Source organism: Eumetopias jubatus, unplaced genomic scaffold, assembly GCF_037043125.1.
Source record: "Eumetopias jubatus isolate StellerSeaLion01/CBP00866 unplaced genomic scaffold, mEumJub1_p1.0 scaffold_10, whole genome shotgun sequence".
In the NCBI taxonomy this organism is placed as follows: Eukaryota; Metazoa; Chordata; class Mammalia; order Carnivora; family Otariidae; genus Eumetopias; species Eumetopias jubatus.
Window position 1 is genome coordinate 50,138,370 of NW_028274816.1, and position 21,266 is coordinate 50,159,635.

The 21,266-nt window shown below is 48.9% G+C and overlaps 1 protein-coding gene and 1 pseudogene across 1 annotated transcript in view; one reads left to right on the forward strand and one right to left on the reverse strand.

Annotated features, from left to right (window-relative positions):
* SIPA1L3 (signal induced proliferation associated 1 like 3) overlaps positions 1 to 21,266 on the forward strand; it is a 222,560-nt gene that overhangs the window by 51,841 nt on the left and 149,453 nt on the right. The window lies entirely within an intron of this gene.
* LOC148163214 (signal recognition particle RNA) lies at positions 2,535 to 2,783 on the reverse strand (annotated as a pseudogene).

The window sequence follows — 21,266 nt, forward strand, 5'->3', positions numbered from 1 at the left end:
AACATTTGTGTTGCACTTAAAATAGCGTGGCAAGTGGTGACATCAGTGGCTGGTGGCTATTATTGGTACTGTTATTGCACATTCTCTGCTTTCCCTCAGGAGGTCTCTGCATTACTCTCTGGGGACCTCGATGGCGCAATGGCAGTGCCACCGTCATTCAGGGGGAAAGTGCCCTTTGTTACCAGGAACACTTCACCTCTTCCGAAAAACACACTCCTACACGTACCTGGAGCAGAGGATTGTCTGTTTAGTCAGGAATGGTGATTCCACTAGGCTCCCCTTTATATGTCATTGGCCATATAAAGGCATGTGACTGCTCTTAACTGCAGGGAAGGCTGGGAAATCTAGAATTTTCCTAATTGTCTCTCTAGTAGAGGAGACATAGTCACAGGGGGGCCTGGTAAATATTTGCAAGTGCATGAATCCATTTGCCAGTCTATCCATCACTCCTCCCAGCTTGCACGTGTCCACGTTGGGGTCGATTTGCAGAAAGTGACCCCTGGAATGTGGCAGAACTGCTGGCCTCCAACCTGAGGTGCTGGAAGAAAGCTTGTGAGGGACACAGTTCTAAAGCCTCTTGAGTTGTATCTGTCATATAAGGGAAACAATTACACCTCTTAGATCAAAGTCGAGAGGCAGGCTCTGGGAAGAGGGCCTAGAGCAGCCAGAGAAAGGCTGCAGAACCGGTTTTTTTCTAGGCAGGTCTTATTTACCTATTGGTCTGATTGCCTAGAGGACAATCCCATTGGCTCCTAGAGGCCTTCCAGGTCACCTCCTCCCATGGGCTGGGCCTCTCTCTGTAGATGGCTGGGCCCCCTTGGGCCAGGGAGTGCCTACTGTGTGTTGGAGTACTGTCCAGGGTGCTGGAGATAATAATAAGTAACGTTTATTGTGTGTTCACCAGGTGCCAGGCATTGCAGGTGCTTGGGTTAACTCATTTAACCCTCTCAGCAGCCCCAAGAGATGGGTCTGCGTCAGACCCATTACAGATGTGTGAAAAATCAAGTCTTAATTAAAAAGAAACCCTGATTTTTCATAATGCTCAGTTTTTTAAATTATGGATAGCTGGTATCTCAGAATAACGTGAACCTTTTCATTGATGGCTTATTTTGGTACCCTGATTTCTTTTTAATAGACTTTAACCTTTTTTTTTTTTTTTTAAAGATTTTATTTACTTATTTGACAGAGAGATAGTGAAAGCAGGAACACAAGCAGGGGGAGTGGGAGAGGGAGAAGCAGGCTTCCAGCCGAGCAGGGAGCCCGATGCAGGGCTTGATCCCAGGACCCTGGGATCATGACCTGAGCCGAAGGCAGACGCTTAACGACTGAGCCACCCAGGAGCCCTAGACTCTACCTTTTAGAGCAGTTTCAGAGTCATAGCAAAATGGAGAGTATCCCCCACACCCCACCCATGCACAGCCTCCCCTGTCATCAACATCGCTCACCAGAGTGGTACATTTATTACAATTGATGAACCTCCACTGACACATCGTTGTCACCCAGAGTTCATAGTTTACATAGTGTCCATACTCTTGGTGTACATTCTTTGAGTTTGGACAAATGTGTAATGACACGTATCTACCATTGTAGTATCATAAAGAGTAGTTTCCTGCCCTAAAAATCCTGTGTGCTCCATCAGTTCATCCTTCTCTCCCCCTAACCCCTGGCAATCATCGATCTCTTTACTGTCTCCATAGTTTTGTCTTTCCCATAATGTTATATGATTGGATTGATACAGTATGTAGCCTTGATTGGATTGATACAGTGTGTAGCCTTCTTAGATTGGCTTCTTTCACTTAGTAAATATAGTTAAGGTTTCTCCGTGTCTTTTTATGTCTTGAATAATATTCCATTGTTTGGAGGTACCAGACTTTATCCATTCATCTACGGAGGACGTCTTGGTTACTTCCAGGTTTTGGCAATTATGCATAAAGTTGCCGCAGACATCTTTGTGCAGGTTTTTGTGTGAAGAGAAGTTTTCAACTCCTTTGGGTGACTACCAAGGAGCATGATTAGTGGATCAGATGGTAAGAGTATGTTTGCTTTTGTAAGAAAGTGCCAAATTGTCTTCCAAAGTGGCTGTACCATTTTTCATTACCACCTGCAGTGAATGGGAGTTTCTGTTTTTCCACATCCTCACCAGCATTTGGTGTCATAAAAAATGTTCTGGATTTGACCATTCTAATAGGTGTGTGGTGGTATCTTATTGCTGTGTTTTTTGTTTGTTTTTAAGTAAGCTCTGTGCCCATCGTAGGGCTTGAACTCATGACCCCGAGATCAAGAGTCACATGCTGTACCAACTGAGCCAGCCAGGCACCCCTCTCGTTTTAATTAATTTGCATTTCCCTGATGACATATAAAGTGGAACATCTTTTCATAAGCTTATTTGTCATCTGTAGGCCACCCAGGCACCTCTCTCCATATAAATTTCAGAATCATTTTGTCAGTATTCAAAATTGCTGGGATTACATTGAATCTACAGATTAAGTTGGAAAGAACTGGTATCTTTTTTTTTTTTTTTGAGATGGGGTTTCACTGTGGTACCCAGGCTGAAATGTACTGGCTATTCATAGTCACGATCCCACTACTGATCAGCACAGAAGTTTTGACCTGCTCCATTTCTGACCTGGGCCAGTTCACCCCTCCTTAGGCAATCTGGTGGTCCCACCGCTCCCGGGAGGTTACCATATTGATGCTGAACTTAGTGCTGACACTGGATGGACATCCTCCTGCCTCAGCCTCCCAAGTAGCTGGGACTACAGGCATGTGTCACCTTACCCAGCTAGAAAGACCAGATATCTTGACGACAATGTATCTTAACTGTTTATGAACATAGACTATCTCTCCATTTATTTAGTTCTTTGACGTCTTTCATCAGAATTTTCCTCGTATAGTTCTTGTACATATTTTGTTAAGATTTATACCTAAATATTTCATTTTGGGGGTTGCTAATGTACATGATACTGAGTTTTTAATTTCAAATTCCACTTTGTCATCACTGGTATATAGGACAGCAGTTGATTTTTTATATTAACCTTGTATCTTGCAACCTTGCTATAATCACTTACTCATTTCAGGAGCTTTGTGTTTTCTTTGTTTTTATTTGATTTTTAGGATTTTCTATACATATGATCATGTCATCTGTGAACAAAGACAGTTTTAGTTCTTCCTTCAATACGTATACCTTTTACTTCCTTTTCTTGTCTTATTGCATTAGCTAGGGCTTCCAGCATGATGTTGAAAAGTAGTAGTGAGAAGGGACATTCTTGCCTTGTTCCTGATCTTAGTGGGAAAGCTTTGAGCCTCTCAGATTAACCATGATGTTATGAAATTGTCTTTTCAATCATTAGTTCACCTAAGCCAAATGTTTGGAAGATGGGAACCTTTGCATCCACTTCCCTTGGCCCAATCCTGACCATGCAATAGGTTTTAAAAACATGTCTGAATGAATGAGTGAATGAATGACTCTCATTGTACAGTGAACAGCTAAACAGAACTTAGGTGCAGTATCTTCTGGGCAGATGTCAGCTCAGGGCTAGAGAGGCAGTGGGGGGCAGTGATTGAAAGCAGACCCGAGCCAGGGGCTGAGGTTCAAATCTGGTTCTGCTCCTTACCTGCTGGGTGATCTTAGGCAAGGGACTGCCCCCTCTCGGGACCTTGGCGTTCTCCTCTGTGAAGTGGGGATAATAAAAGGACACCTACCCCATGAGGTGGTTGTGAGGGTTAAATGAGTTGGAATTGTAGAGTGTCTGGCACAAAAGCACATGCATAAGAGTTATCTAGTGCTGTCAGGTCTTAACGTGATTGTTTTGAACTTGAAGAGTAATTGAGTCTTGGCTTCAAGTATGTCGAGTCCTAAGCTCATTTCCAGGGGAAGCGAAGCCCAGTTTGATCAGTAACTTCAGCTAAAAACAGCTGCCCAGCAATGATTTTATATTTTATATATAAAACATAAAATTTTGGGGCACCTGGGTGGCTCAGTGGGTTAAGCATCTCCAGCATTGGGCTCCCTGCTCAGTGGAGAGTTTGCTTCTCCCTCATCCTCTGTTCCTCTCTGCCCCCCTCAGCCCCCGCTCATGCTCTCTCTCTTTCAAATAAATAAATAAAATATTTTTTAAAAACCATAAAATTTTATATGTAACTCTGATCAATAAGCTTGCTTAGTACAGATATGATTATAGACTTAGAATTTTGGGAGTTGTGAGCAACCATGTGTTCTTTGTGGGAGAAAGACACAGCCAGGCTGAATCTCCTGAGAATAACGAGTCACTTTCCCAGATGCCCTGTCATTCCAGTCTCAGGGAACACTGCCATAAGCCCTGTGCAGGGTGGGGGCTGGGCAGTGGTTAAGGGCCCTGTGCTGTATTTGATCCTTACTAAATTGTGAACTTAGGCAAGTGACATAGCTTTTTCAAGCCTTGGTGTCTTTCTCTGTAAAGTGAAGAACAAGTTCACCACAGGCTTATTAATGAGCTTTGAACAAGTAAAGCACTTTGTATGGTTCCTGGCACATAGTAAGTGTGTGTTAAATGTTAGCTGTATTAATATTATTGTAATCGTTTTGTTGTTTTTACTGTTCTTTAGTTTCTATGGAATATGGCTGGTCTGGTATTCCACAAGTAAGAGTTTACAGCTCTAGCAAACTAGAACCTGTTGTTCTGGTGAACCCTCAAAAAGATAATCATCATTTCATTAACCTGACTGGAAATAAAGATCTGTGTGTTCATTCAACAAATATTTAGCGGGCTTCTGCTGTGTGCCAGGCACTTAACTAAAACAGGATACTGTGTGATATGAGCAGTTGGTGAGAGGGATACCTTAGTGGGGTCAGGAAGGGCCTGTCTGAGGAAGTGACATTTGATCTGAGACTTGAAGGATGAAAAGGGGCCAGCCATGCAAAGAGTTGAAAAGAGAAGGATCCTGGCAGAGAGGACTGCGGGTGCAAAGGCCCTGAGGTAGGAACAGGTTTGGCAGTTTGGAGGAACAGAGAGGAGGGCTGGCACGGCTGGTGTTGGATGAACAAGGTTCAGAATGTGATGGGAGGGATTTTCTCCCTGAAGCCTACACTTTGTTCCATCCCTGGGAGCACTTGAAGAAAAGGGCTGTTGCGGGGCTGACTTTGGCATCTAGGAAGAGGTGTGAGGGGACCAGAGGTCTGGCACCTGCCTCACTCGAACCTTCTGAAGGCCCCTTACCCAGAAACTGCAGTCCACAAGGAAGAGACCCTTCACTCCACAGCTAGGTTCTCTGATTTCTCAGACAAGAATGTGGTTCACATTTTTGTCCCAACAGTGGCCCAGCTGTGCTCTGATGCTCTGTGCCTGAAGCCTACTTTCTTCTTCCCCAAAGTAGGACAGCTGAAAGCTAGCTGCCCTGGAGAAGTGCCAGAAAACAGTCCAGCCAAATGGAGTCTGTTTCTTGGCGGTGTGGGGGGATTAATGAGCTCTTTCCTTTGTGCCAAAGGTAAGGAAGCTATTAAAACACCGGGGCTTGGTGGAATAGAGCAGCAGGTGGGAGCCTGGACTTGGGTATCAGCTCTGACTTCACCACTTCCCCGTGCATGTGACCTTGGGCAAATAACCTACCTGTGCCTTGCCTTTGCTTTCTCATCTGTAGAATGGGGACAGTAGGGCCCATGCTCAGAATAGTGCACCCAGGAGATGCTGGCTATCATTATCATCACCTTCCAATTTTAAGTCACCGTGAGATGAAGTCCTCTTTCCTCTAATTTTTTCTCAACAGTTAAGATGCTTGGATTTGACTCCTGTTTCTCCACATCTTGGCCGGATTCTTGCCCAGGAGCTTGGCGTCTGGCAGACAGCCAGGCCTCAGATGCCAGAGCAGCTCTGCTCCTGGGGGCGGGGACAGGTTATTTGATGCCAAGAAGCTGAGCGTTGACAGGATATTTGTTGCCAGCCATCAGAAACTGCGTGGCGCCCCCACGGTGGTGACTGCTCCTGCCAAAGGGCCTAGCACCCAGGAATGGAGATTTTTTCAGAGCTCCCTAATTTCCATTCACTGAATGTACCTGAGAATCACCTAGGAATCTTGTGAAAATGCAGATTCTGATTCATCAGGTCTGGGGAAAGGCTGAGGGTCTGCATTTCCAAGGAGCTCCTCGGGGATGCAGATGCTGCTGGATGCCACTGCCCACCCCCACCCCCACCCCCACCCCCCCGGACCAGTTCTGACCTGGCCTGCTTCTCAGACCTCAGAATCTCGGGCCCCCCTCACTGAATCCAGTCTGCATTTTCACCAAATCCCTTAATGCTTCACTGTGTTTTACAGTTTGAGAGCCTAGACCCAGGGTTTTTCAACCTCAATGGCATTGACCTTTGGGGTGGGATCATTCTTTGTTGTGGGGGATGTTCTGTGCATGGTGGGACGTTTCGCAGCACCCCACTCCCAGTCATGACCAAAACCATCTGTAAATGTTCTCTGGGGTAGGGGTGGCAAATCACCCCCCAGTGAGAACCAGTGGCCTGAAGCCCTCAAGCTCGACTGTGCCCACAGATGCGCAGACCCTGCGGCAGAGATCATGGCTTCTTTAGTTCTGCGTGGGGTCAGGATCTGTACCAGGCCTTCCCAGCAGGATGCATGCAATTCGTTACATCGTTGCTTGTTGGCATGGCACATCTAGACTGGGTCTTGGGTTTCCACCCACCCACCCAGTGGGGGTGTGAGGACCTTATTGAGCCAGCCTTCCAGAGAGAGGATGTGGGGTTCACTGCTGAATTAGTTGATGTTGCTTAGAAAGACAACCACGTGGGCCACCCACCTGGCCTTTTGTTGGGCCTGGTGTTGTCTGTTTGCATGAGTGGAGCTCCTATGTTTACTTAGGGCTCTGTATGGCAGGGTCAGGGAGGCACATCCTCTGGTGTATGCTCTGCAGAATTCTGGAGTGGTGTCGACTTCTGTTTCTGTCCCTCCCCTCGCCCCTGAGTGTTTCTGAGTCATTTTATACCACATCTTGATCTCCATGACCAGATGGACTAGATCACCGGATGCCTGGGGACAGGGATAGAGGCATCTTTTTTTGGTCTCTTAAGCCCGGCAGGTGGTAGGTGCTCTTGTTAAATAGATTCCAAGAACCTCATTCAGTCACTGGATATCTCTTTGGGGGCCTCTTGGGTGGCGGGCACTGCCTCGGGCATGGCATGTAAGGGGAAAGCAGCAAATTGAGACGATTGGGGTGGCGGGGGGGTTCTCTTCACACAAGACCCTGGCCATGGAGGGAATATTTATTAAATTCCGTCTCCTGCCAAGTCCTGTGGGGTCTGGAACACTAGCCTTGACTTCATGGCACTTTCTGTTCTGTCTGGGGGATGGGGACTAAACATACAAATGGCCAAACAAGCTAAATAATTGCAAGCGGACTAGAATTACTGCTGTCTCACGGCTGGTCCAGCAGGAACCAAGACCCCTTGAGCCAAATGTAGGCTCACGTGCCCTTTGCCAGTGGCAAGCCAGCAGGTCCTTTGAGAGAGTCTGCTTTTCCTTGATGTGTAGCTGGTAGGTGATCACAGGGTCTTAGAGGCCCAGTGGACGTCTCTGCCGATCGAAGGCGTGGGCATGTGTTTTATTGGGTCACTCACGTGAACAGTAACATTTATGTAGCTCTGAGTGCCAGGCCCTATTCTAAGTTTTAAATTCCCGTAACAACCTTAAGGTGTTGGTACTATCATTATCCCCTTTTCCAGGTGAGGCCTAGAGAGGGAAGATAACTTATCTGAGATCCCAAAACGGGTAAATGGCAAAGCTGGGATTTGAACCTGGTCTATCTGTCTTTGGAGTCCTCGCCCTTAACGCACTGTGTGAATACATCAGGCATTTGGACACGACGGACATTGCTCCCCGGGTGGCGGGAAGGCGAAGAGTCCCAATGGCAGGCCTTCCGGGAAGAAACACCTCCTCACGCCCACAGAGCAAAGGCCATAGAGAAAAACCTAACAGCAGGGCTAGGGAGAGAGCAGCGTCTCTGGGCAGTTACCGTCACCCTGGAAAGAACTGGTCTGGCTCGTGGAGCCCCCTGCACATGAGCTCAATGGGTTCACTGCTAAGAAGGTCCCCGAGACCGTGCAGAACAGCAGTTAGCAGGAGGAGAGTGGCTGCTGAGCTCTGTCCTGATGGCCTGTTACAGAGATGACGGGCCACCCCGTTTCCTTGGAGCTAAAGAGTGATTTCTCTTAGGGACTTGCTGCGAACCGGGAGATTTGGGACCAAGTTTGGATATGAGGCTATGGAGCCTCGCAGCTAATGGCTTTGGAGTCACGCTGTAGGTAACCATGTCCTGCTCCACCCTGTGCTGTAGCTGTGTGACCTTGGGCAGGTGACTTCACCTCTCTGAGCTTCAGGCGCTTTGTTTTTTAAAATACCTACCTCGCTAAAAAAAAAAAAAAAAATACCTACCTCGCTGAGGTATATGTCTATGGGAGTGGTGGTGTTAATTCACTGAGGTCATCTTATGTAAAGTGTTTAGTCCAGAGCTTGGCACCCCGTGAGCGCTCAACACACGGGAGAGATTATGTTGTGGGAGGCAGTGTCATCAAGTGGGTAAGGCAGGGCCTCTGGAACCCCTACTCCCAGCTCATTGGCCTTGGGCTGCTGGCTTTAGCCTCTGTGCGGCCACATTTCCTTATCCTAAAATAAGGATAATGTTAGTCCCCTCCGCATAAGGAGGCTGTGAGCATTCAGTGAGTCAGTACTTGTGAAACATTGAGCACACGTTAGCACATGGCCCGACGCTCATGGTAAGCCCCATAAGCATTGACTACATGATGACGGTCAATTAAGAATGTGGGCCTGGGGCCCAGCAACCAGGCGAGGAGAAACCTCCTGCAGAATAATGTTATGAGTGGGTTGGTGTTAGAAAACTACTGTTGGGTCAGCCAGCTCCCCTCTGGGCGTGAGGGGTGATGAGGGAGGCTCTGTTTGGTTGTATCAGGGACTCTCTTCCTCCCTTCAGAGGAGAGTTGGCCTCTCAGAGTTGAGTAATACGAACTCAAAGGGGACACTGAGGAAGCCAGGGAGTGGAGGTGCACCATGACCTACAGGAGTAAAGAAAGGTTCCATTCAGGTTGAGCTGTATGCTGGCTCCGCAGGGCAAGAGAGCACACGAGAGTTGGCAGACCTGGGTCCCAGGTGTTCCCAGGTACTTGACTTGAGGTGAGTTCCTCAGACTTTCGCACAACAGTGTCCCATCAGCACAGAACTTGGTCAGTGCTGGCTGTCCTGGGGACAGCTGAGTAGCGAGGAGGTCGGGAGGGCAGGCCCCAGTGTCAGTCCCCTGGATCTGGCCCTGGCTATGTCATGTCCGGATGGTGGGACCTTGAGCAAGGGACTGAATTCCTTCTGAGCCTCAGTTTCCTCATCTGTGAAGTGGGGGTGATCGCACCTCCTTCACGTGGTGCCATGTGAAGATCATGTTAATCTATATAAAGTCCTTAAAGCAGCACCTGGCACAGAGAAAGTTCTCAGTGCACGTTGGCTTTGTTGCTGTTACTATTAACCCGTCCCAGAAGACAACGTAGGAAGCAAGTGTAAACCGTTCCTGCATGTTCCGGGGGAACAGCACCCTGATGAGGGCGTTTGGGAGAGATCTCAGCCTCTGGAAGGGGTTATTTAGAGCTGGCATTCGAACTTTTGTGTCTCTGGAATGTAAGTGAAGAGAGAATGTGCAAAGGAAGGGTGTAGGGAAGAGCATGCTGACTAGGAATGATGTCTTATTGCCACGGGGACAGGTTTCCCAAGGTCAGATCATTCCACTAGCTAATTTGAGGTGGTGTATGAATAAACACTTGAAACATTTTAATAGTTGTATTTTTATTTTAATGCGTAACAGGAAAAGAATTTCAATGGCACATCAAACCCAGTGTTCCATGGCTATTTCTGCTTTGGGTGAGGCTAACTTTGGTATGTAAGCCAAAATAAAAGTGAATGCAGTTAAAGAAAAATGCAGAGTAAGTGATAGTACAGGTGGGTCCGGGGATAGGCGTGGCAAAAATGGTGCCGACGCGCATAGATCCTAGCGGTTGGGACACGTGACCGTAGGAGAAACAGGTCCAAGTGGGGCTTTACTCTGGGCTTTTGGCCATGGAAAGGCTGCAGCTCCCTCGGGATATTGCTGAGCCGCTGGCCCCCCTTTGCCCCCTCCTCCTCTGCTCTTTGCGCACGTGATGGCACTAAACCCTTACTCTACGAGGCAATCCGCTGGTTGGGACAGGTAGGGCTGCAGGTATCAAGATGCCGGCTGATGCTTGGCTAAGCGATGGAGATGATGAATTCTTTCCCTGCACAGTGTGAAGGAGACAAGCACTGTGGCCAGTGCAGCTCAGTGACACCTTCAAGAACTGGGTGCTTTCTCTCTATTTCGCGACCCTCGTGGACATCTGTTTCATCCCGCTGTTGGTCATTGTGTGGTCATAGGATGGCTGCCCCAGCCTCAGGATCACATCCTTACACACAGCATCCCAAGCAGGGGAGAGTGGCAGGGGAAAAGGCTTTCTCTTCCTGTGTCTTTCCTTTCCAAAGGGAACATGTTCTCATAAACATTCCTAACCCCAGCAGACCTCTCTTTCTCTCTCGTTGGCCACGAAGGAGCCAGTGATTGCCCCTGATTACGGGGGAGGCTGGGAAAGCGGAAGTCTCAGTAGTGAGAGGCAGCAAGAGACAGGGGTCTGTTGCCTGTGGGTACTGCTACTACCCCCCTCTCTAGAGGAACAAAATCAAGGAGCAGAGAGAGAAAAAGATGGCTTGCCTTGGTCTCTGTAGAGTTCGTATGGCAGAGCAGGGATTTGAACCCACATCTTTCATCCTGCGGAGCCTGCAGTCTTAACCCTTGTCCGGTACTGCCTTCCTAGCAGGGGACACCCAGACAGCCATAATGCAGGGTGATGAATGGCGAGCACCAAGCACTGTGGGAACGCGGAGGACAGAGATGCTGCTAAGGCACGGGCAGGGGGAGTGAGCTGGAGAGGAGAGGAAAGAGTGTGTAGAGAATCACACTCAGCAAGTGCGCTGGCCTTTGAAAGGACTTCTGCCAGGTACAAGGGAAACGGTGTGAGGAGGGTGGGCCCCAGAATGAATGAAAGTGGGCAATGGGACAGTGCATGCCGGATAGATTAATCAAGGCTCCCTGGGGTGTAAGATCAATTGGTCTTATGTCACTGGGAAGCCTGGAGGAGAGAAGCTTCAGACCCAGCCCAAGTAGGGGGCTCAAACATGTCACTGGGGTTCTGTTTCTCTCCCTTGCTCCACTTGGTTTCACTGTGCAGACAGGCAAGGTTAAGGTGCAAATCCTCCTGATTTATGAACCCAGGGGAAAGAGGATTTCTTGTCTTCAGCATCTTTACACAAGCCCTAGGGAAGACTCTAGTTGGGTGTCTCAGTCTGTCCATGCCGTCTGCTATAACAAAAATACCATAGATTGGGTGGCTTATAAACCGAGAAAATTCTTTCTCACTCTCCTGGAACCTGGGGAGTCCAGGATCTGGGTGGTGGCAGATCTGTTGTCTCCTCAGGACCAGCTGCCTGGTTCATAGACGACCATCTTTTTGCTCTGTCCCCACACATGGCCAGAAGGGCAAGGGTGCTCTCTGGAACCTTCTTTATAAGGGCACGAATGAGATTGACCAAATCACTTCCCGGAGGTCCCACTTCTTCATACCTTCGCATTGGAGATAGGTTTCAACATACAAATTGTGTGGGAGGCACAAACATTCAGTCTGTAGCGGCAGGGCCTGTGCCCATCCCTGAAGGTAGCATCTGAAGGTGGGATGAAGGATGAATCCAGAGCCACAGCCTTGTCACCATGGTGGAACAGGGTGACAGCAGGGTGGAGAGGGGACCTCCTGAGTTTAGATAAGGTAGAGATGCTGGGCTCACAACATATATCCACTAGCACATGTGCGATCTGCAGTAGGTGCCTTCAACTTCTGTACTTTAGTTTCCTAATCTGAAAAATCGGACTACTGTGATCATCCCCACCTCATACACGGGGTCTGGGGCACACTGCACCTGATCAGCATTCACCAGGATGGATAGGGAGTGCTCCGTGGAACCTAGAGCAGTGGCCTCCCCAGTGGAAGGCCCAAGATGCTACTTTGCCAGGACCTGGTGTTACCACTTAAACCTAGATGGTTTGGGTTCAGATAGCAGCTCTGGCACATCAGAGTGGTGCAACCCCAGGCAAACAGCGTGACCTCCCTGTGCCTCCATTTCCACATCTGAACGAGGGAGCCAAGGGCTCAGAACACTGCCAGGTACATGGTAGACATCAGCAAATGTTTTCTTGATGAGGGCACGAGTGGAAGAGCTGAGTCAGAAGGCACACACAGGTTGTTAAACCTTTTTACGTTTGTATTGCCAAGCAGCCCTCCAGAAAGCCATTACTCCATCAGTAGAAGACAAGACCCATTTCCCTACTCCTTTGTCAACACTTCTCTTTGCGCATCTTATTTCCCGGAGGAAAAAAATTCCTTATTCTCTTGATCAGCAATGAAACCAGCCTGATGTTATGGACACATAAGAAAATGTCCGTATTTTTCAGAGCTGCAAACTGAAACATGTAAAATGATATGATGTCTGGGGTTTATTTTCCTTCAGCAAGAAGGAAGGGAGGGGGGCAATAAGTAAGGAGGAGATGAAGCTTGTGGGGCAGGATCTTGGAGGACACGGGAGTTCACTGTACCTTTCCCTCTACCTTTTTTTTTAGAATGTTAACAAAACAAACCCAGCCCCACTCAGTCCCCCCCGTCCCCCCCCCCACACAGGGAAGTTCACTGTACCTTTCCCTCTACCTTTTTTTAGAATGTTAACAAAACAAACCCAGCCCTACTCAGTCCCCGACACACACGGCCTAAAATTGAACAGTGGTAAACAACGTAACTCCTGCTGTGCACGGGCAGTTGGAGGGCCCCCTGGATCAAGGACAGTCTTGCAGCCCTTCCTCTCCCTGGAGCCCCTTTGTGGGGAGGACCTTTGGGCTCAGCTTCTGGAAGAGTAGTGGCTTTCAGGCCCAAAGCAGCAGTTTCTCATCTGACCCGGGCATTCAGCGCCCTTTTTCTGAAATGGAGGTCTTCTCTTCCCTCCCTGGGAAGGTGGGATGAGAAACTCCCTAGTGATTAACTCCTGGGAACCACCCCCCCTTGGAGGTGGGTGTGGTTGTGTCATGCTGTGGAGGGAGTCACGAGAGCTGCTCTTGTCCAAGTATCTGTGCACTGGTGGCAAAAACAGAGCTGGCCGAGCCTCCGCAGTGACCAGATATTGATCCTAGGCCCCCATAGTCCTCTGAACACACAAGATCAGGCCTTGCCCAACCTTGCCAAGCGGGCTTTGCTCCCAGCCCCTTCTCCAGACCGACTTGTTAAGTAGGTGGCGGGCTGTGAGTTTTCCAGACTGGTTTGTTCTGCAGGGAAGTTAGGGAGGGGCCTTCCCATCCCATCTGGTGCCGGGTGGGGTCTCAGTGAGTGGAGGGTGAACCGCCCAGGAGCTGACCCTGGACGCTCGAGAAAGGTCATCGTTTAAGAATGTTTCTTAGGCAGCACCACAGGAGACCCACATGTGGATGTGGTCAACTATAGTTTCCGGCTGCCTCACTTATGCTGAATTTTCGGCAATTTCTCATTTCCTTTAGGAAACAAAATTCGTCTGGAGAGAAGTATGAATAATCCTGATGACACACTTGGCAAGAGGGACGTCGGGAACCTTGCCCTGAAGCTTATAGTTGGTGTCATTGTTGCCAAGGTCTTGAGCAGTGTAGACCAGGGAAAGGGGGACGACTGAGGCACATGGCCTGGGTTCAAATCCCAACACCGCCACTTAACAGCCAAGTGACCTTGGGAAAGTCACTTAACCTAAAAAAAAAATTATCTATTTGAGAGAGAGAGAGCACAGACGGTAGGGAGGGGCAGAGGGAGAGGAAGAAGCAGGCTCCCCGCTGAGCAGGGCACCTGATGTGGGGCTCAATCCTAGGACCCCAGCATCACGACCTGAGCCGAAGGCAGATGCTTAAGTGACTGAGCCATCCAGGCACCCCAGTCGCTTAACCTTATTCTCAGTTTACTCATCTGTAAAATCATGATCATACCTGCCTTGTAGGATTGTAAGGATTAAATTAGGGAACGTTTGTCAGATGTTTTAAATGGCCTCTTTTATAGTAGTTGCTCATTTAATCCTGACCGTGTCAATTACTGTTATGGTCGGGCACAGTTGGGATTGAGAACTGCTGGTCTGTAGTAGGGTTCAGGTGGAAGCAGAAATTGGAGAAGTGGAACAGCAAAGCCTCCTTCCTCCCCAAGTCTGTAGTTTGGGGAAGGAGACTTAATTTTGCCATTGAAAAATACTGCTTTTCACTTGATGTTTAAAATCATAGAAAAGCACAGGTGGGAGACTTTAAAGGGGAAAAAATCTCTAATTTCTCTATACACAACACCACTCACACTAGAAAAAAAGACTGGAAGGAAACAAACCAACATCTTTACAGTGGTTATCCTTTGGTGGGGAGATTATGGGTAACTTTATATTCTTCTTTGCACGTTTCTTTATTTTCCAAGGTTTTCTCTAAAGACTTTATTCATTTATTTGAAAGACAGAGACAGAGCCAAGAGCAGGGGGAGGTGGCACAGGGAGAGGGAGAAGCAGCGCCCCCCGCCGAGAAGGGAGCCCGACATGGGGCTCAATCCCAGGACCCAGGGATCATGACCTGAGCCGAAGGCATAGGCTTAACCAGTGAGCCACCCAGGCGCCCCCCCCCCAAGTGTTTTTAATCTGCCCCTCCCCACTGCCTGTGCTCTCTCTCTCTCTCAAATAGATAAAATCTTTAAAAAAAAAAAAAACAAGTGATTTTCCCAATGCACATACACACACACACACACACACACACATATACATGCCTGTACTACTTTCATAAACAGAAAAAATATGTTCAAAAGTATGGAATCACAGGGCACCTGGGTAACTCAGTCGGTTAGCAGCCAGCTCTTGGTTTGGGCTCAGGTCATGATCTCAGCTCAAGATCCTGGGATCAAGCCCCAAGTTGGGCTCTGCACTGAGCAGGGAGTCCGCTTGAGATTCTCTCTCTCCCTGCCTTCTCTAAAATAAAAATAAATCTTTACAAAAATAAAATAAGAGACGCCTGGGTGGCCCAGTCCGTTAAGCGTCTGCCTTCGGCTCAAGTCATGATCCTGGGATCCTGGAATTGAGTCCCACATTGGGCTCCTTGCTCAGTGGGGAGCTTACTTCTCTGTCAGCCTGCCCTTCCCCCTGCTTGTGGGCGCGCTCTCTCTCTCTGACAAATAAATAAAATCTTAAAAAATATAAAAAATTAAAAAGTAAGGAATCATGTGAACTGCGGTTTCTGGGGAGGTTGGGTAGAATTCTCCCAGAATACAGCCATCTCTTTAATGTTTGTGTCCCAAGAAGCCTGTGTTCCAAATTTCCTTGATGAGGTATACTCCAGCTCTATAAAATTTCTGCTCAAAAAGTTGTTAGTATCAAAGCCTATTACTAATTAGCCATCCCTCCACGTGCCCAGCCCTGCTCTAGGTATTCACGCTGTCTCCCATCCTTCTCTTGAGATGAAAGAACTCCAGTTCCTTTGTGACTCTGACCTCAAGAAGGAGCCTCATTTTTAAAATGAGCATAACGGTAGTAAGTACATCATGAGGTTGTCACGCATCTCAGTTCATTGCCATGTACATAGGGGGATTTACATGTCAGCTGAAGTTATGAATAGCAACAAAATGGAGAACAAAACAGTTGATTTATTCAGTAAACATGGATTGAAGACCTGTTCTGGGCCAGGTACCAGTGAGCAAGGCCAACACAGTCCGCCTCTCCACAGAGAGTGGGGAAGACACAAGAAACACACACGGCCACACATGATGAGTCCTGTATTCTCAATGTTCAGAAAGATGGGATTTTTTTGAGCCATAGAACAGGGACTTCCCAGAGGCTCCCCAAAGTGAGGCTGAAGTAACATATTCCGGGTGCAAATGGAAAAGGTGAATTTGGTGGACATCTCTAGATAAGCCTCGCTTCTGAATGTTTCCAGCTGCGGACAGGGAGCTCCAGATGGGCGTTGCTATGGAAGCATCTTCCAGTTCTCACTTCCTGACTGAGTTTATTTCCGAGTTTCCCGTGCCCGTGCCAGTTCCCAGCTGTACATACAGACGTGGTGGGGTCCCTTCTTCCTGCAGCCTCAGGGCTGTGCAGAGAGCGGATGTGGCTGGAAGCCAGCCCGGGAGCCTCCTCCCGACAGAGTTCGTTCGTTGTGGAACCTGCCGTGTCGTGGCTTCTCTTCCATCCAGGCTCTTACTCTCTTTCTTTGTCCTCTCATGGGACTGTGCCAACATGCCCCAGCCTGTGTTTTGAAACTTTAGACCCCAGCATGTATTTGATGGAGAAATGAGCTCATGAGGGCTTCCTCCACCACCCAGCTACCCGGAGAAGTTGAGTCAAGTCTCTTTCATTCCGATCCCCCACTGAGGCTAGATTTGCCACCCTCCTGACAGAAACTGGGCTGGCTGTTCTTTGGGACTGTTTGCAAAGAAAGGACTTGACTGACCAGAACAAAGAAACAGCAAACAAGATGGGGGAGGGGTGTAGCTAATTGCTTACTGAGATTGAGACCTTTCAGTTACCCTTCAGTGCTTTAGAATAATAATTGCTGATGTGTTGAGAATTTACAATGCCTGAGGTATTCTTTAAATCATTTTAATCCTCTTAACAACCCAATGAAGTGTTTATCATTATTATCCCCATTTAACAGCTGGGGAAACTGTGGCAGGGGCAAGTTGAGTCCTTGGCCAAATTGCTAGACTGCTCTTAGAGCACCTGAGGGCTTCAGGTGAAAAAGGATTTAACCAGAGGTTGCTGGATGGTTCAGAAAACCAAAAGCAAAGCCGCAGGAAGGACTGTGTACTCGTCAGTTACTTGGTTGCAAGTAACAGAAACACCATAAGCCCTAGGGGAAAGGATTGGCTCTCGCAACTGGAAAGCCCAGAGGTGGGGTCCGCTTCTGGGCTGGTTGGGCTAGGAGCGCAAGGCCATCACCAGTGACCCACTTTCTTTCCGTCCGTCCATTGTTCCCTCTGATAATCGCGTCATCCTCAAACCTGGATGCCCTGGAGGTTTCAGACTAGCTGTCAGCACTGGTCCAGGTTTAATTCCAGGTTTATCCCGGGCTTGAGGGAGAGGGGAGGGATCTGCCCCCAACTGTAGTGCAAGGTGTCGAGCTGCTCTGTGATTGGACTCGTGCGGTCATGTGACCTTCCCTGAACCAATCACTGGCCAGGGTGGGATCACGCTCGGGCTGGTTGCTCCCGCCCAGAAGCTCGCAGAGGAAGGGCAGGATGGGTGGCTTGGGGATGGGAACCAGAACAGGAATGCCACTATAAGGACTCTTTTCTCATGGCTTCCCCCCGCCCATGTCTGCTTTATTCACTCTCTTATGCTAGTCTCTCTCTGTCTGCCTTCTTCCTACTGGGTGGGAAAGATGGCCATCCGCAGACCGAGCTGTACACCTTGCAGGATGCGCTCCCGCAGCAAATAGCCCTGTGTTCTCTCAGCCCAAGCCCATCACGGCCCAAGGAAGAGAACATGGCCCCCTTCGGCTGACAAATCAGAGCAGGAAGGGGTTCTCAAGACAGGCCCAGCCGAGGCCAGGTGTTCTCCCTGGGCTGATCAGCTGTGGGCAGGGATGGGGTCATTGTTGACTCTGTTCTTTCCTGGGTGCCGACTGTGCCCTCTTCCCAGGACCTCTGAGCTGGGAGTTCTCTAAGCAAGACCCTGAGTTCAGTGGCTGGGCTGTACTTTTTTACCGTAGGGACACTAAAACTTCATTTCCACCCTGGGCCACTAGAGGATGAGGGGTGTCCCATGCAGTGTCCACGCTTCCGAAGCAGCAGCCTGTGGAAAGGCCAGCCCGCTAGGCTGGCGTGCCATGATGGCCCCTGCCTGCCGCCTGGCCCTAGCCTCATCCTGCAGGTCCCTCTGCATCTGCCTTCCGGCTACCTGGCCTGCTTTCGGTTCCTTCCATGCAGGGCACTGTTCCCTGCCCTCCCCCCCCACCCCCCCCCCCAGTGCTGCTGCTTCTCCTTGTCTTCCCCTAACTCCCCACCACCCTGCCCAGTTCTGGCCTGCCCAAAGTGACTCTTCTTTCAGATCTCTGCGTAAACATCATTCCCAGGGGCCTGCCCCGACTGCACACCACCGTTCCCTGGACGCCTCAGCTCGTGTGTGTGAGGCCTGTCATCCTCTGAATGGTATCGACTCCCTAAAATCAGCAACCACATCCATTTTGTTAAAGGTGTGACCCCTTCCACCAGATACACACTTTACTGACTCTTGCTGAGGAAATGAACGAAATTATAATAGTAATATAATAAAAGCAATAGCTACCTCATAAGAGGTATACTACTAAGCACTTTTACATGCAAAGCTTTTAAATGATGACTCCCATTTAACACATCCAGTAACAACAGTAGTTTATCAAGCAGTGAGTGCCAGCCACTCTAAGTCCCTTACCTGTGCCATCTCATTGAACCTTTTTTTTTTTTTTAAGATTTTATTTATTAGAGAGAGAGAGAGAGAGAGAGGGTGAGCACGAGCTGGGGGAGGAGCAGAGGGAGAGGGAGAAGCAGGCTTCCCGTGGAGCAGGGAGCCCGATGTGTGGGGCTCGATCCCAGGACCCTGAGATCATAACCTGAGCCGAAGGCAGACACTTAACTGACTGAGCCACCCAGGCGCCCCCTCCTCATTGAATCTTAAAAGCAACCCTCTGAGGCCAGCGTTGCTGTCATCCTGCTTTCACAGCTGAGGCGTGTAGGGAACATAGTGACAGGATATTGGGCTTTAGTCCTTTTTCCTTTCTTCTTTTTTTTTTTTTTTGTATATATGCTGCTGAAGCAAGCAGTGTCCTTTTTCCTTCTAGTGCCTGGGGAGGAAAAGAGGGGAGAGGACAAGAGAGGTAGGAGGGCTTGGAACACTGGCGTGAAAATACTTGCCAGGAAGATGACGTATTCAACACGCTGCCACGGGCAGCATCTGTAGAAATAGGAAGTGCCTTTTAGACACATAAAAAGATACTTGACCTTGTGCATAAGACTTGTGCAGTGTTGCTGGGAGAGAAGACGAGACCATCCCTTTGGAGGGCACTTTGGCAGGATCCGTCATTGTGACCCTTGCACACATCTTTCCTTAGCTCCAGTAGCTCCTGTTCTAGGAATTTTTGCCGACAGGTATTCCCAAGTGTGGGAAGTGATCTGTGTCCACGTAGTTCATGACAGCGCTGTGTGTCAGAGCAAAGATGGGAACTGTCCTCCTTGTCCAGCCTTGGGGGACTGGATGAATTAGGTTGCCTATACAATGGAATGCTGCAGCCATCAGGGGGAATACGGTCTTGATAGGGAGCGCCTTCCCTGTCTATGGTACACCATCAAGTATGAAAAAAGGAAAGAAAAAGGAACGCCCTTTTTTTTTTTTAAGATTTTATTTATTTATTTGAGAGAGAGAGAGAGAGCGCATGATCAGAGGGAGGGGCAGAGGGAGAAGGAGAAGCAGGCTCCCCGCCAAGCAGGGACCCCGACATGGGACTCGATCCCAGGACCCTGGGATCACACCTGAGCCAAAGGCAGATGCTTAACTGACTGAGGTGATGCTTAACACACCCAGGCACCCCAAGGAACACCTTTTAGTAGTAATTCTCATATTGGAATCTGAGGAAGAGTGTAGGTTTTATGAAGATGCCAATCCCAGTCAGCCCCACGAACACTCAACGGTCAAACTAGATCACTTTAGGTTTCCATAGCAGGCGCTATGTTCTTGGCTCTGTGTGTGTATATATTTTATATACAGACATATCCAAAATTATATATATATATATATATGTGTGTGTATATATATATATATCTGTGCCTGCACGTATAATCTCAGTACTTTATGCTGAGACGCCACCTCAGGCAGGCCTTCCTGAGCACCCTCTCTAAAATGGCCCTCCCTGTCATCACCGTCCGTTCCCTGCTGTATTTTTCTTCGTACCACTAACCCTCTGACCTTATATGTTTGTTTGCCTTTTGCACTGTTCTCCTTAGCATGTGAGTGCTGAAGGCAGGGATCTTTGTTCTATTACTTGCTCTCATCTCAACATCCAGAGCAGCATCTGGCTCCGAGTAGCTTAGTAAGTCTGTGCTGAACGAATGTGAACAAGCCTGAATAGTGACTATTTTCCCCTTGTTACGGATGTGGACTTGAGGCCCCCAGAGGCCTGGTCCTCCTGCACAGAACAAACGGGGGCCCACTGCTGTTCTGACTGCTGAAGAGGCAAGACACTGCCCTAGACCTCCATCTTTGCTGTCATTGTGCTTCTCCGTTGACTCACATTTCCTTGAGAGAGGTGGATACAGGCCAGGGTCTCTTCTGCTGGGGCTTCTGCTCGTGGGGCACGGAGAAGCCAGCGTAGACAGCGTGGATGATGCTTGTTCTGGGCAGTTATTCCCTGGAGAAAAGGCAGAGTGAGAAAGAAACTTCCATTCGGAAGGCCTCGCTCCTCAGGAGGACCCTGCACCTCAGCCCTGTGCTGACTGTTGTCAGAGTCCAGTTTGCCCAGGGGACACCCTCAGACTTTGTTCCAGATTTCAGTTACCACGACAGCTTTGCTAACGTCTTTTAGGCCTCCCTCTGTGCCCGGCACTTTGCCAGTGCCTTGGTACCTGTTAGCTCATTTAATCCTTCCAACAGCCCCATCAAGGGTAGGAAGTACTCCCCCTCTCCGCTCCCCACTGTGCTGATGAGGAAGCCTGGGACTCAGAAAGGTCTGGTGAGGAGTCGGGGCTCACAGGTACTAAGAGGCAGAGCTGGGACTTGATTCTAGCTCTCGTTGGCTGTGGAGATGGTGCTCTCCTGGCCACGTGGCCTTACTGCTTCTCCATCTGCTTTTGGGATTCTCCCAGTGACCAGAGGAGGAGGGTCTGGTTTCCTATAATGTGATGTGGCTTGTTCATCATGTTGCAAAGCCCTGCCGGCCTGCATGAAGCCTTGATGGGTTGGAGGAAGTGGGTGGAGAGCTTTGGGCTTGTTTATTTCTCGTAGACATTCGCCACACAAATGACCTAACTTCTCTTTCAACTTGGGATTCGTTTCCATCTTGGGCAGGGGAGAGTTGGATAGCTGCCAGAGGGAACTCTGTTATCACCCAATCAGATCCGTCCGTCCTCTGCTGAGAACCCTCCCACGTGGCTCCATCTTACCCGGAGTGAAAGCCATGGTCC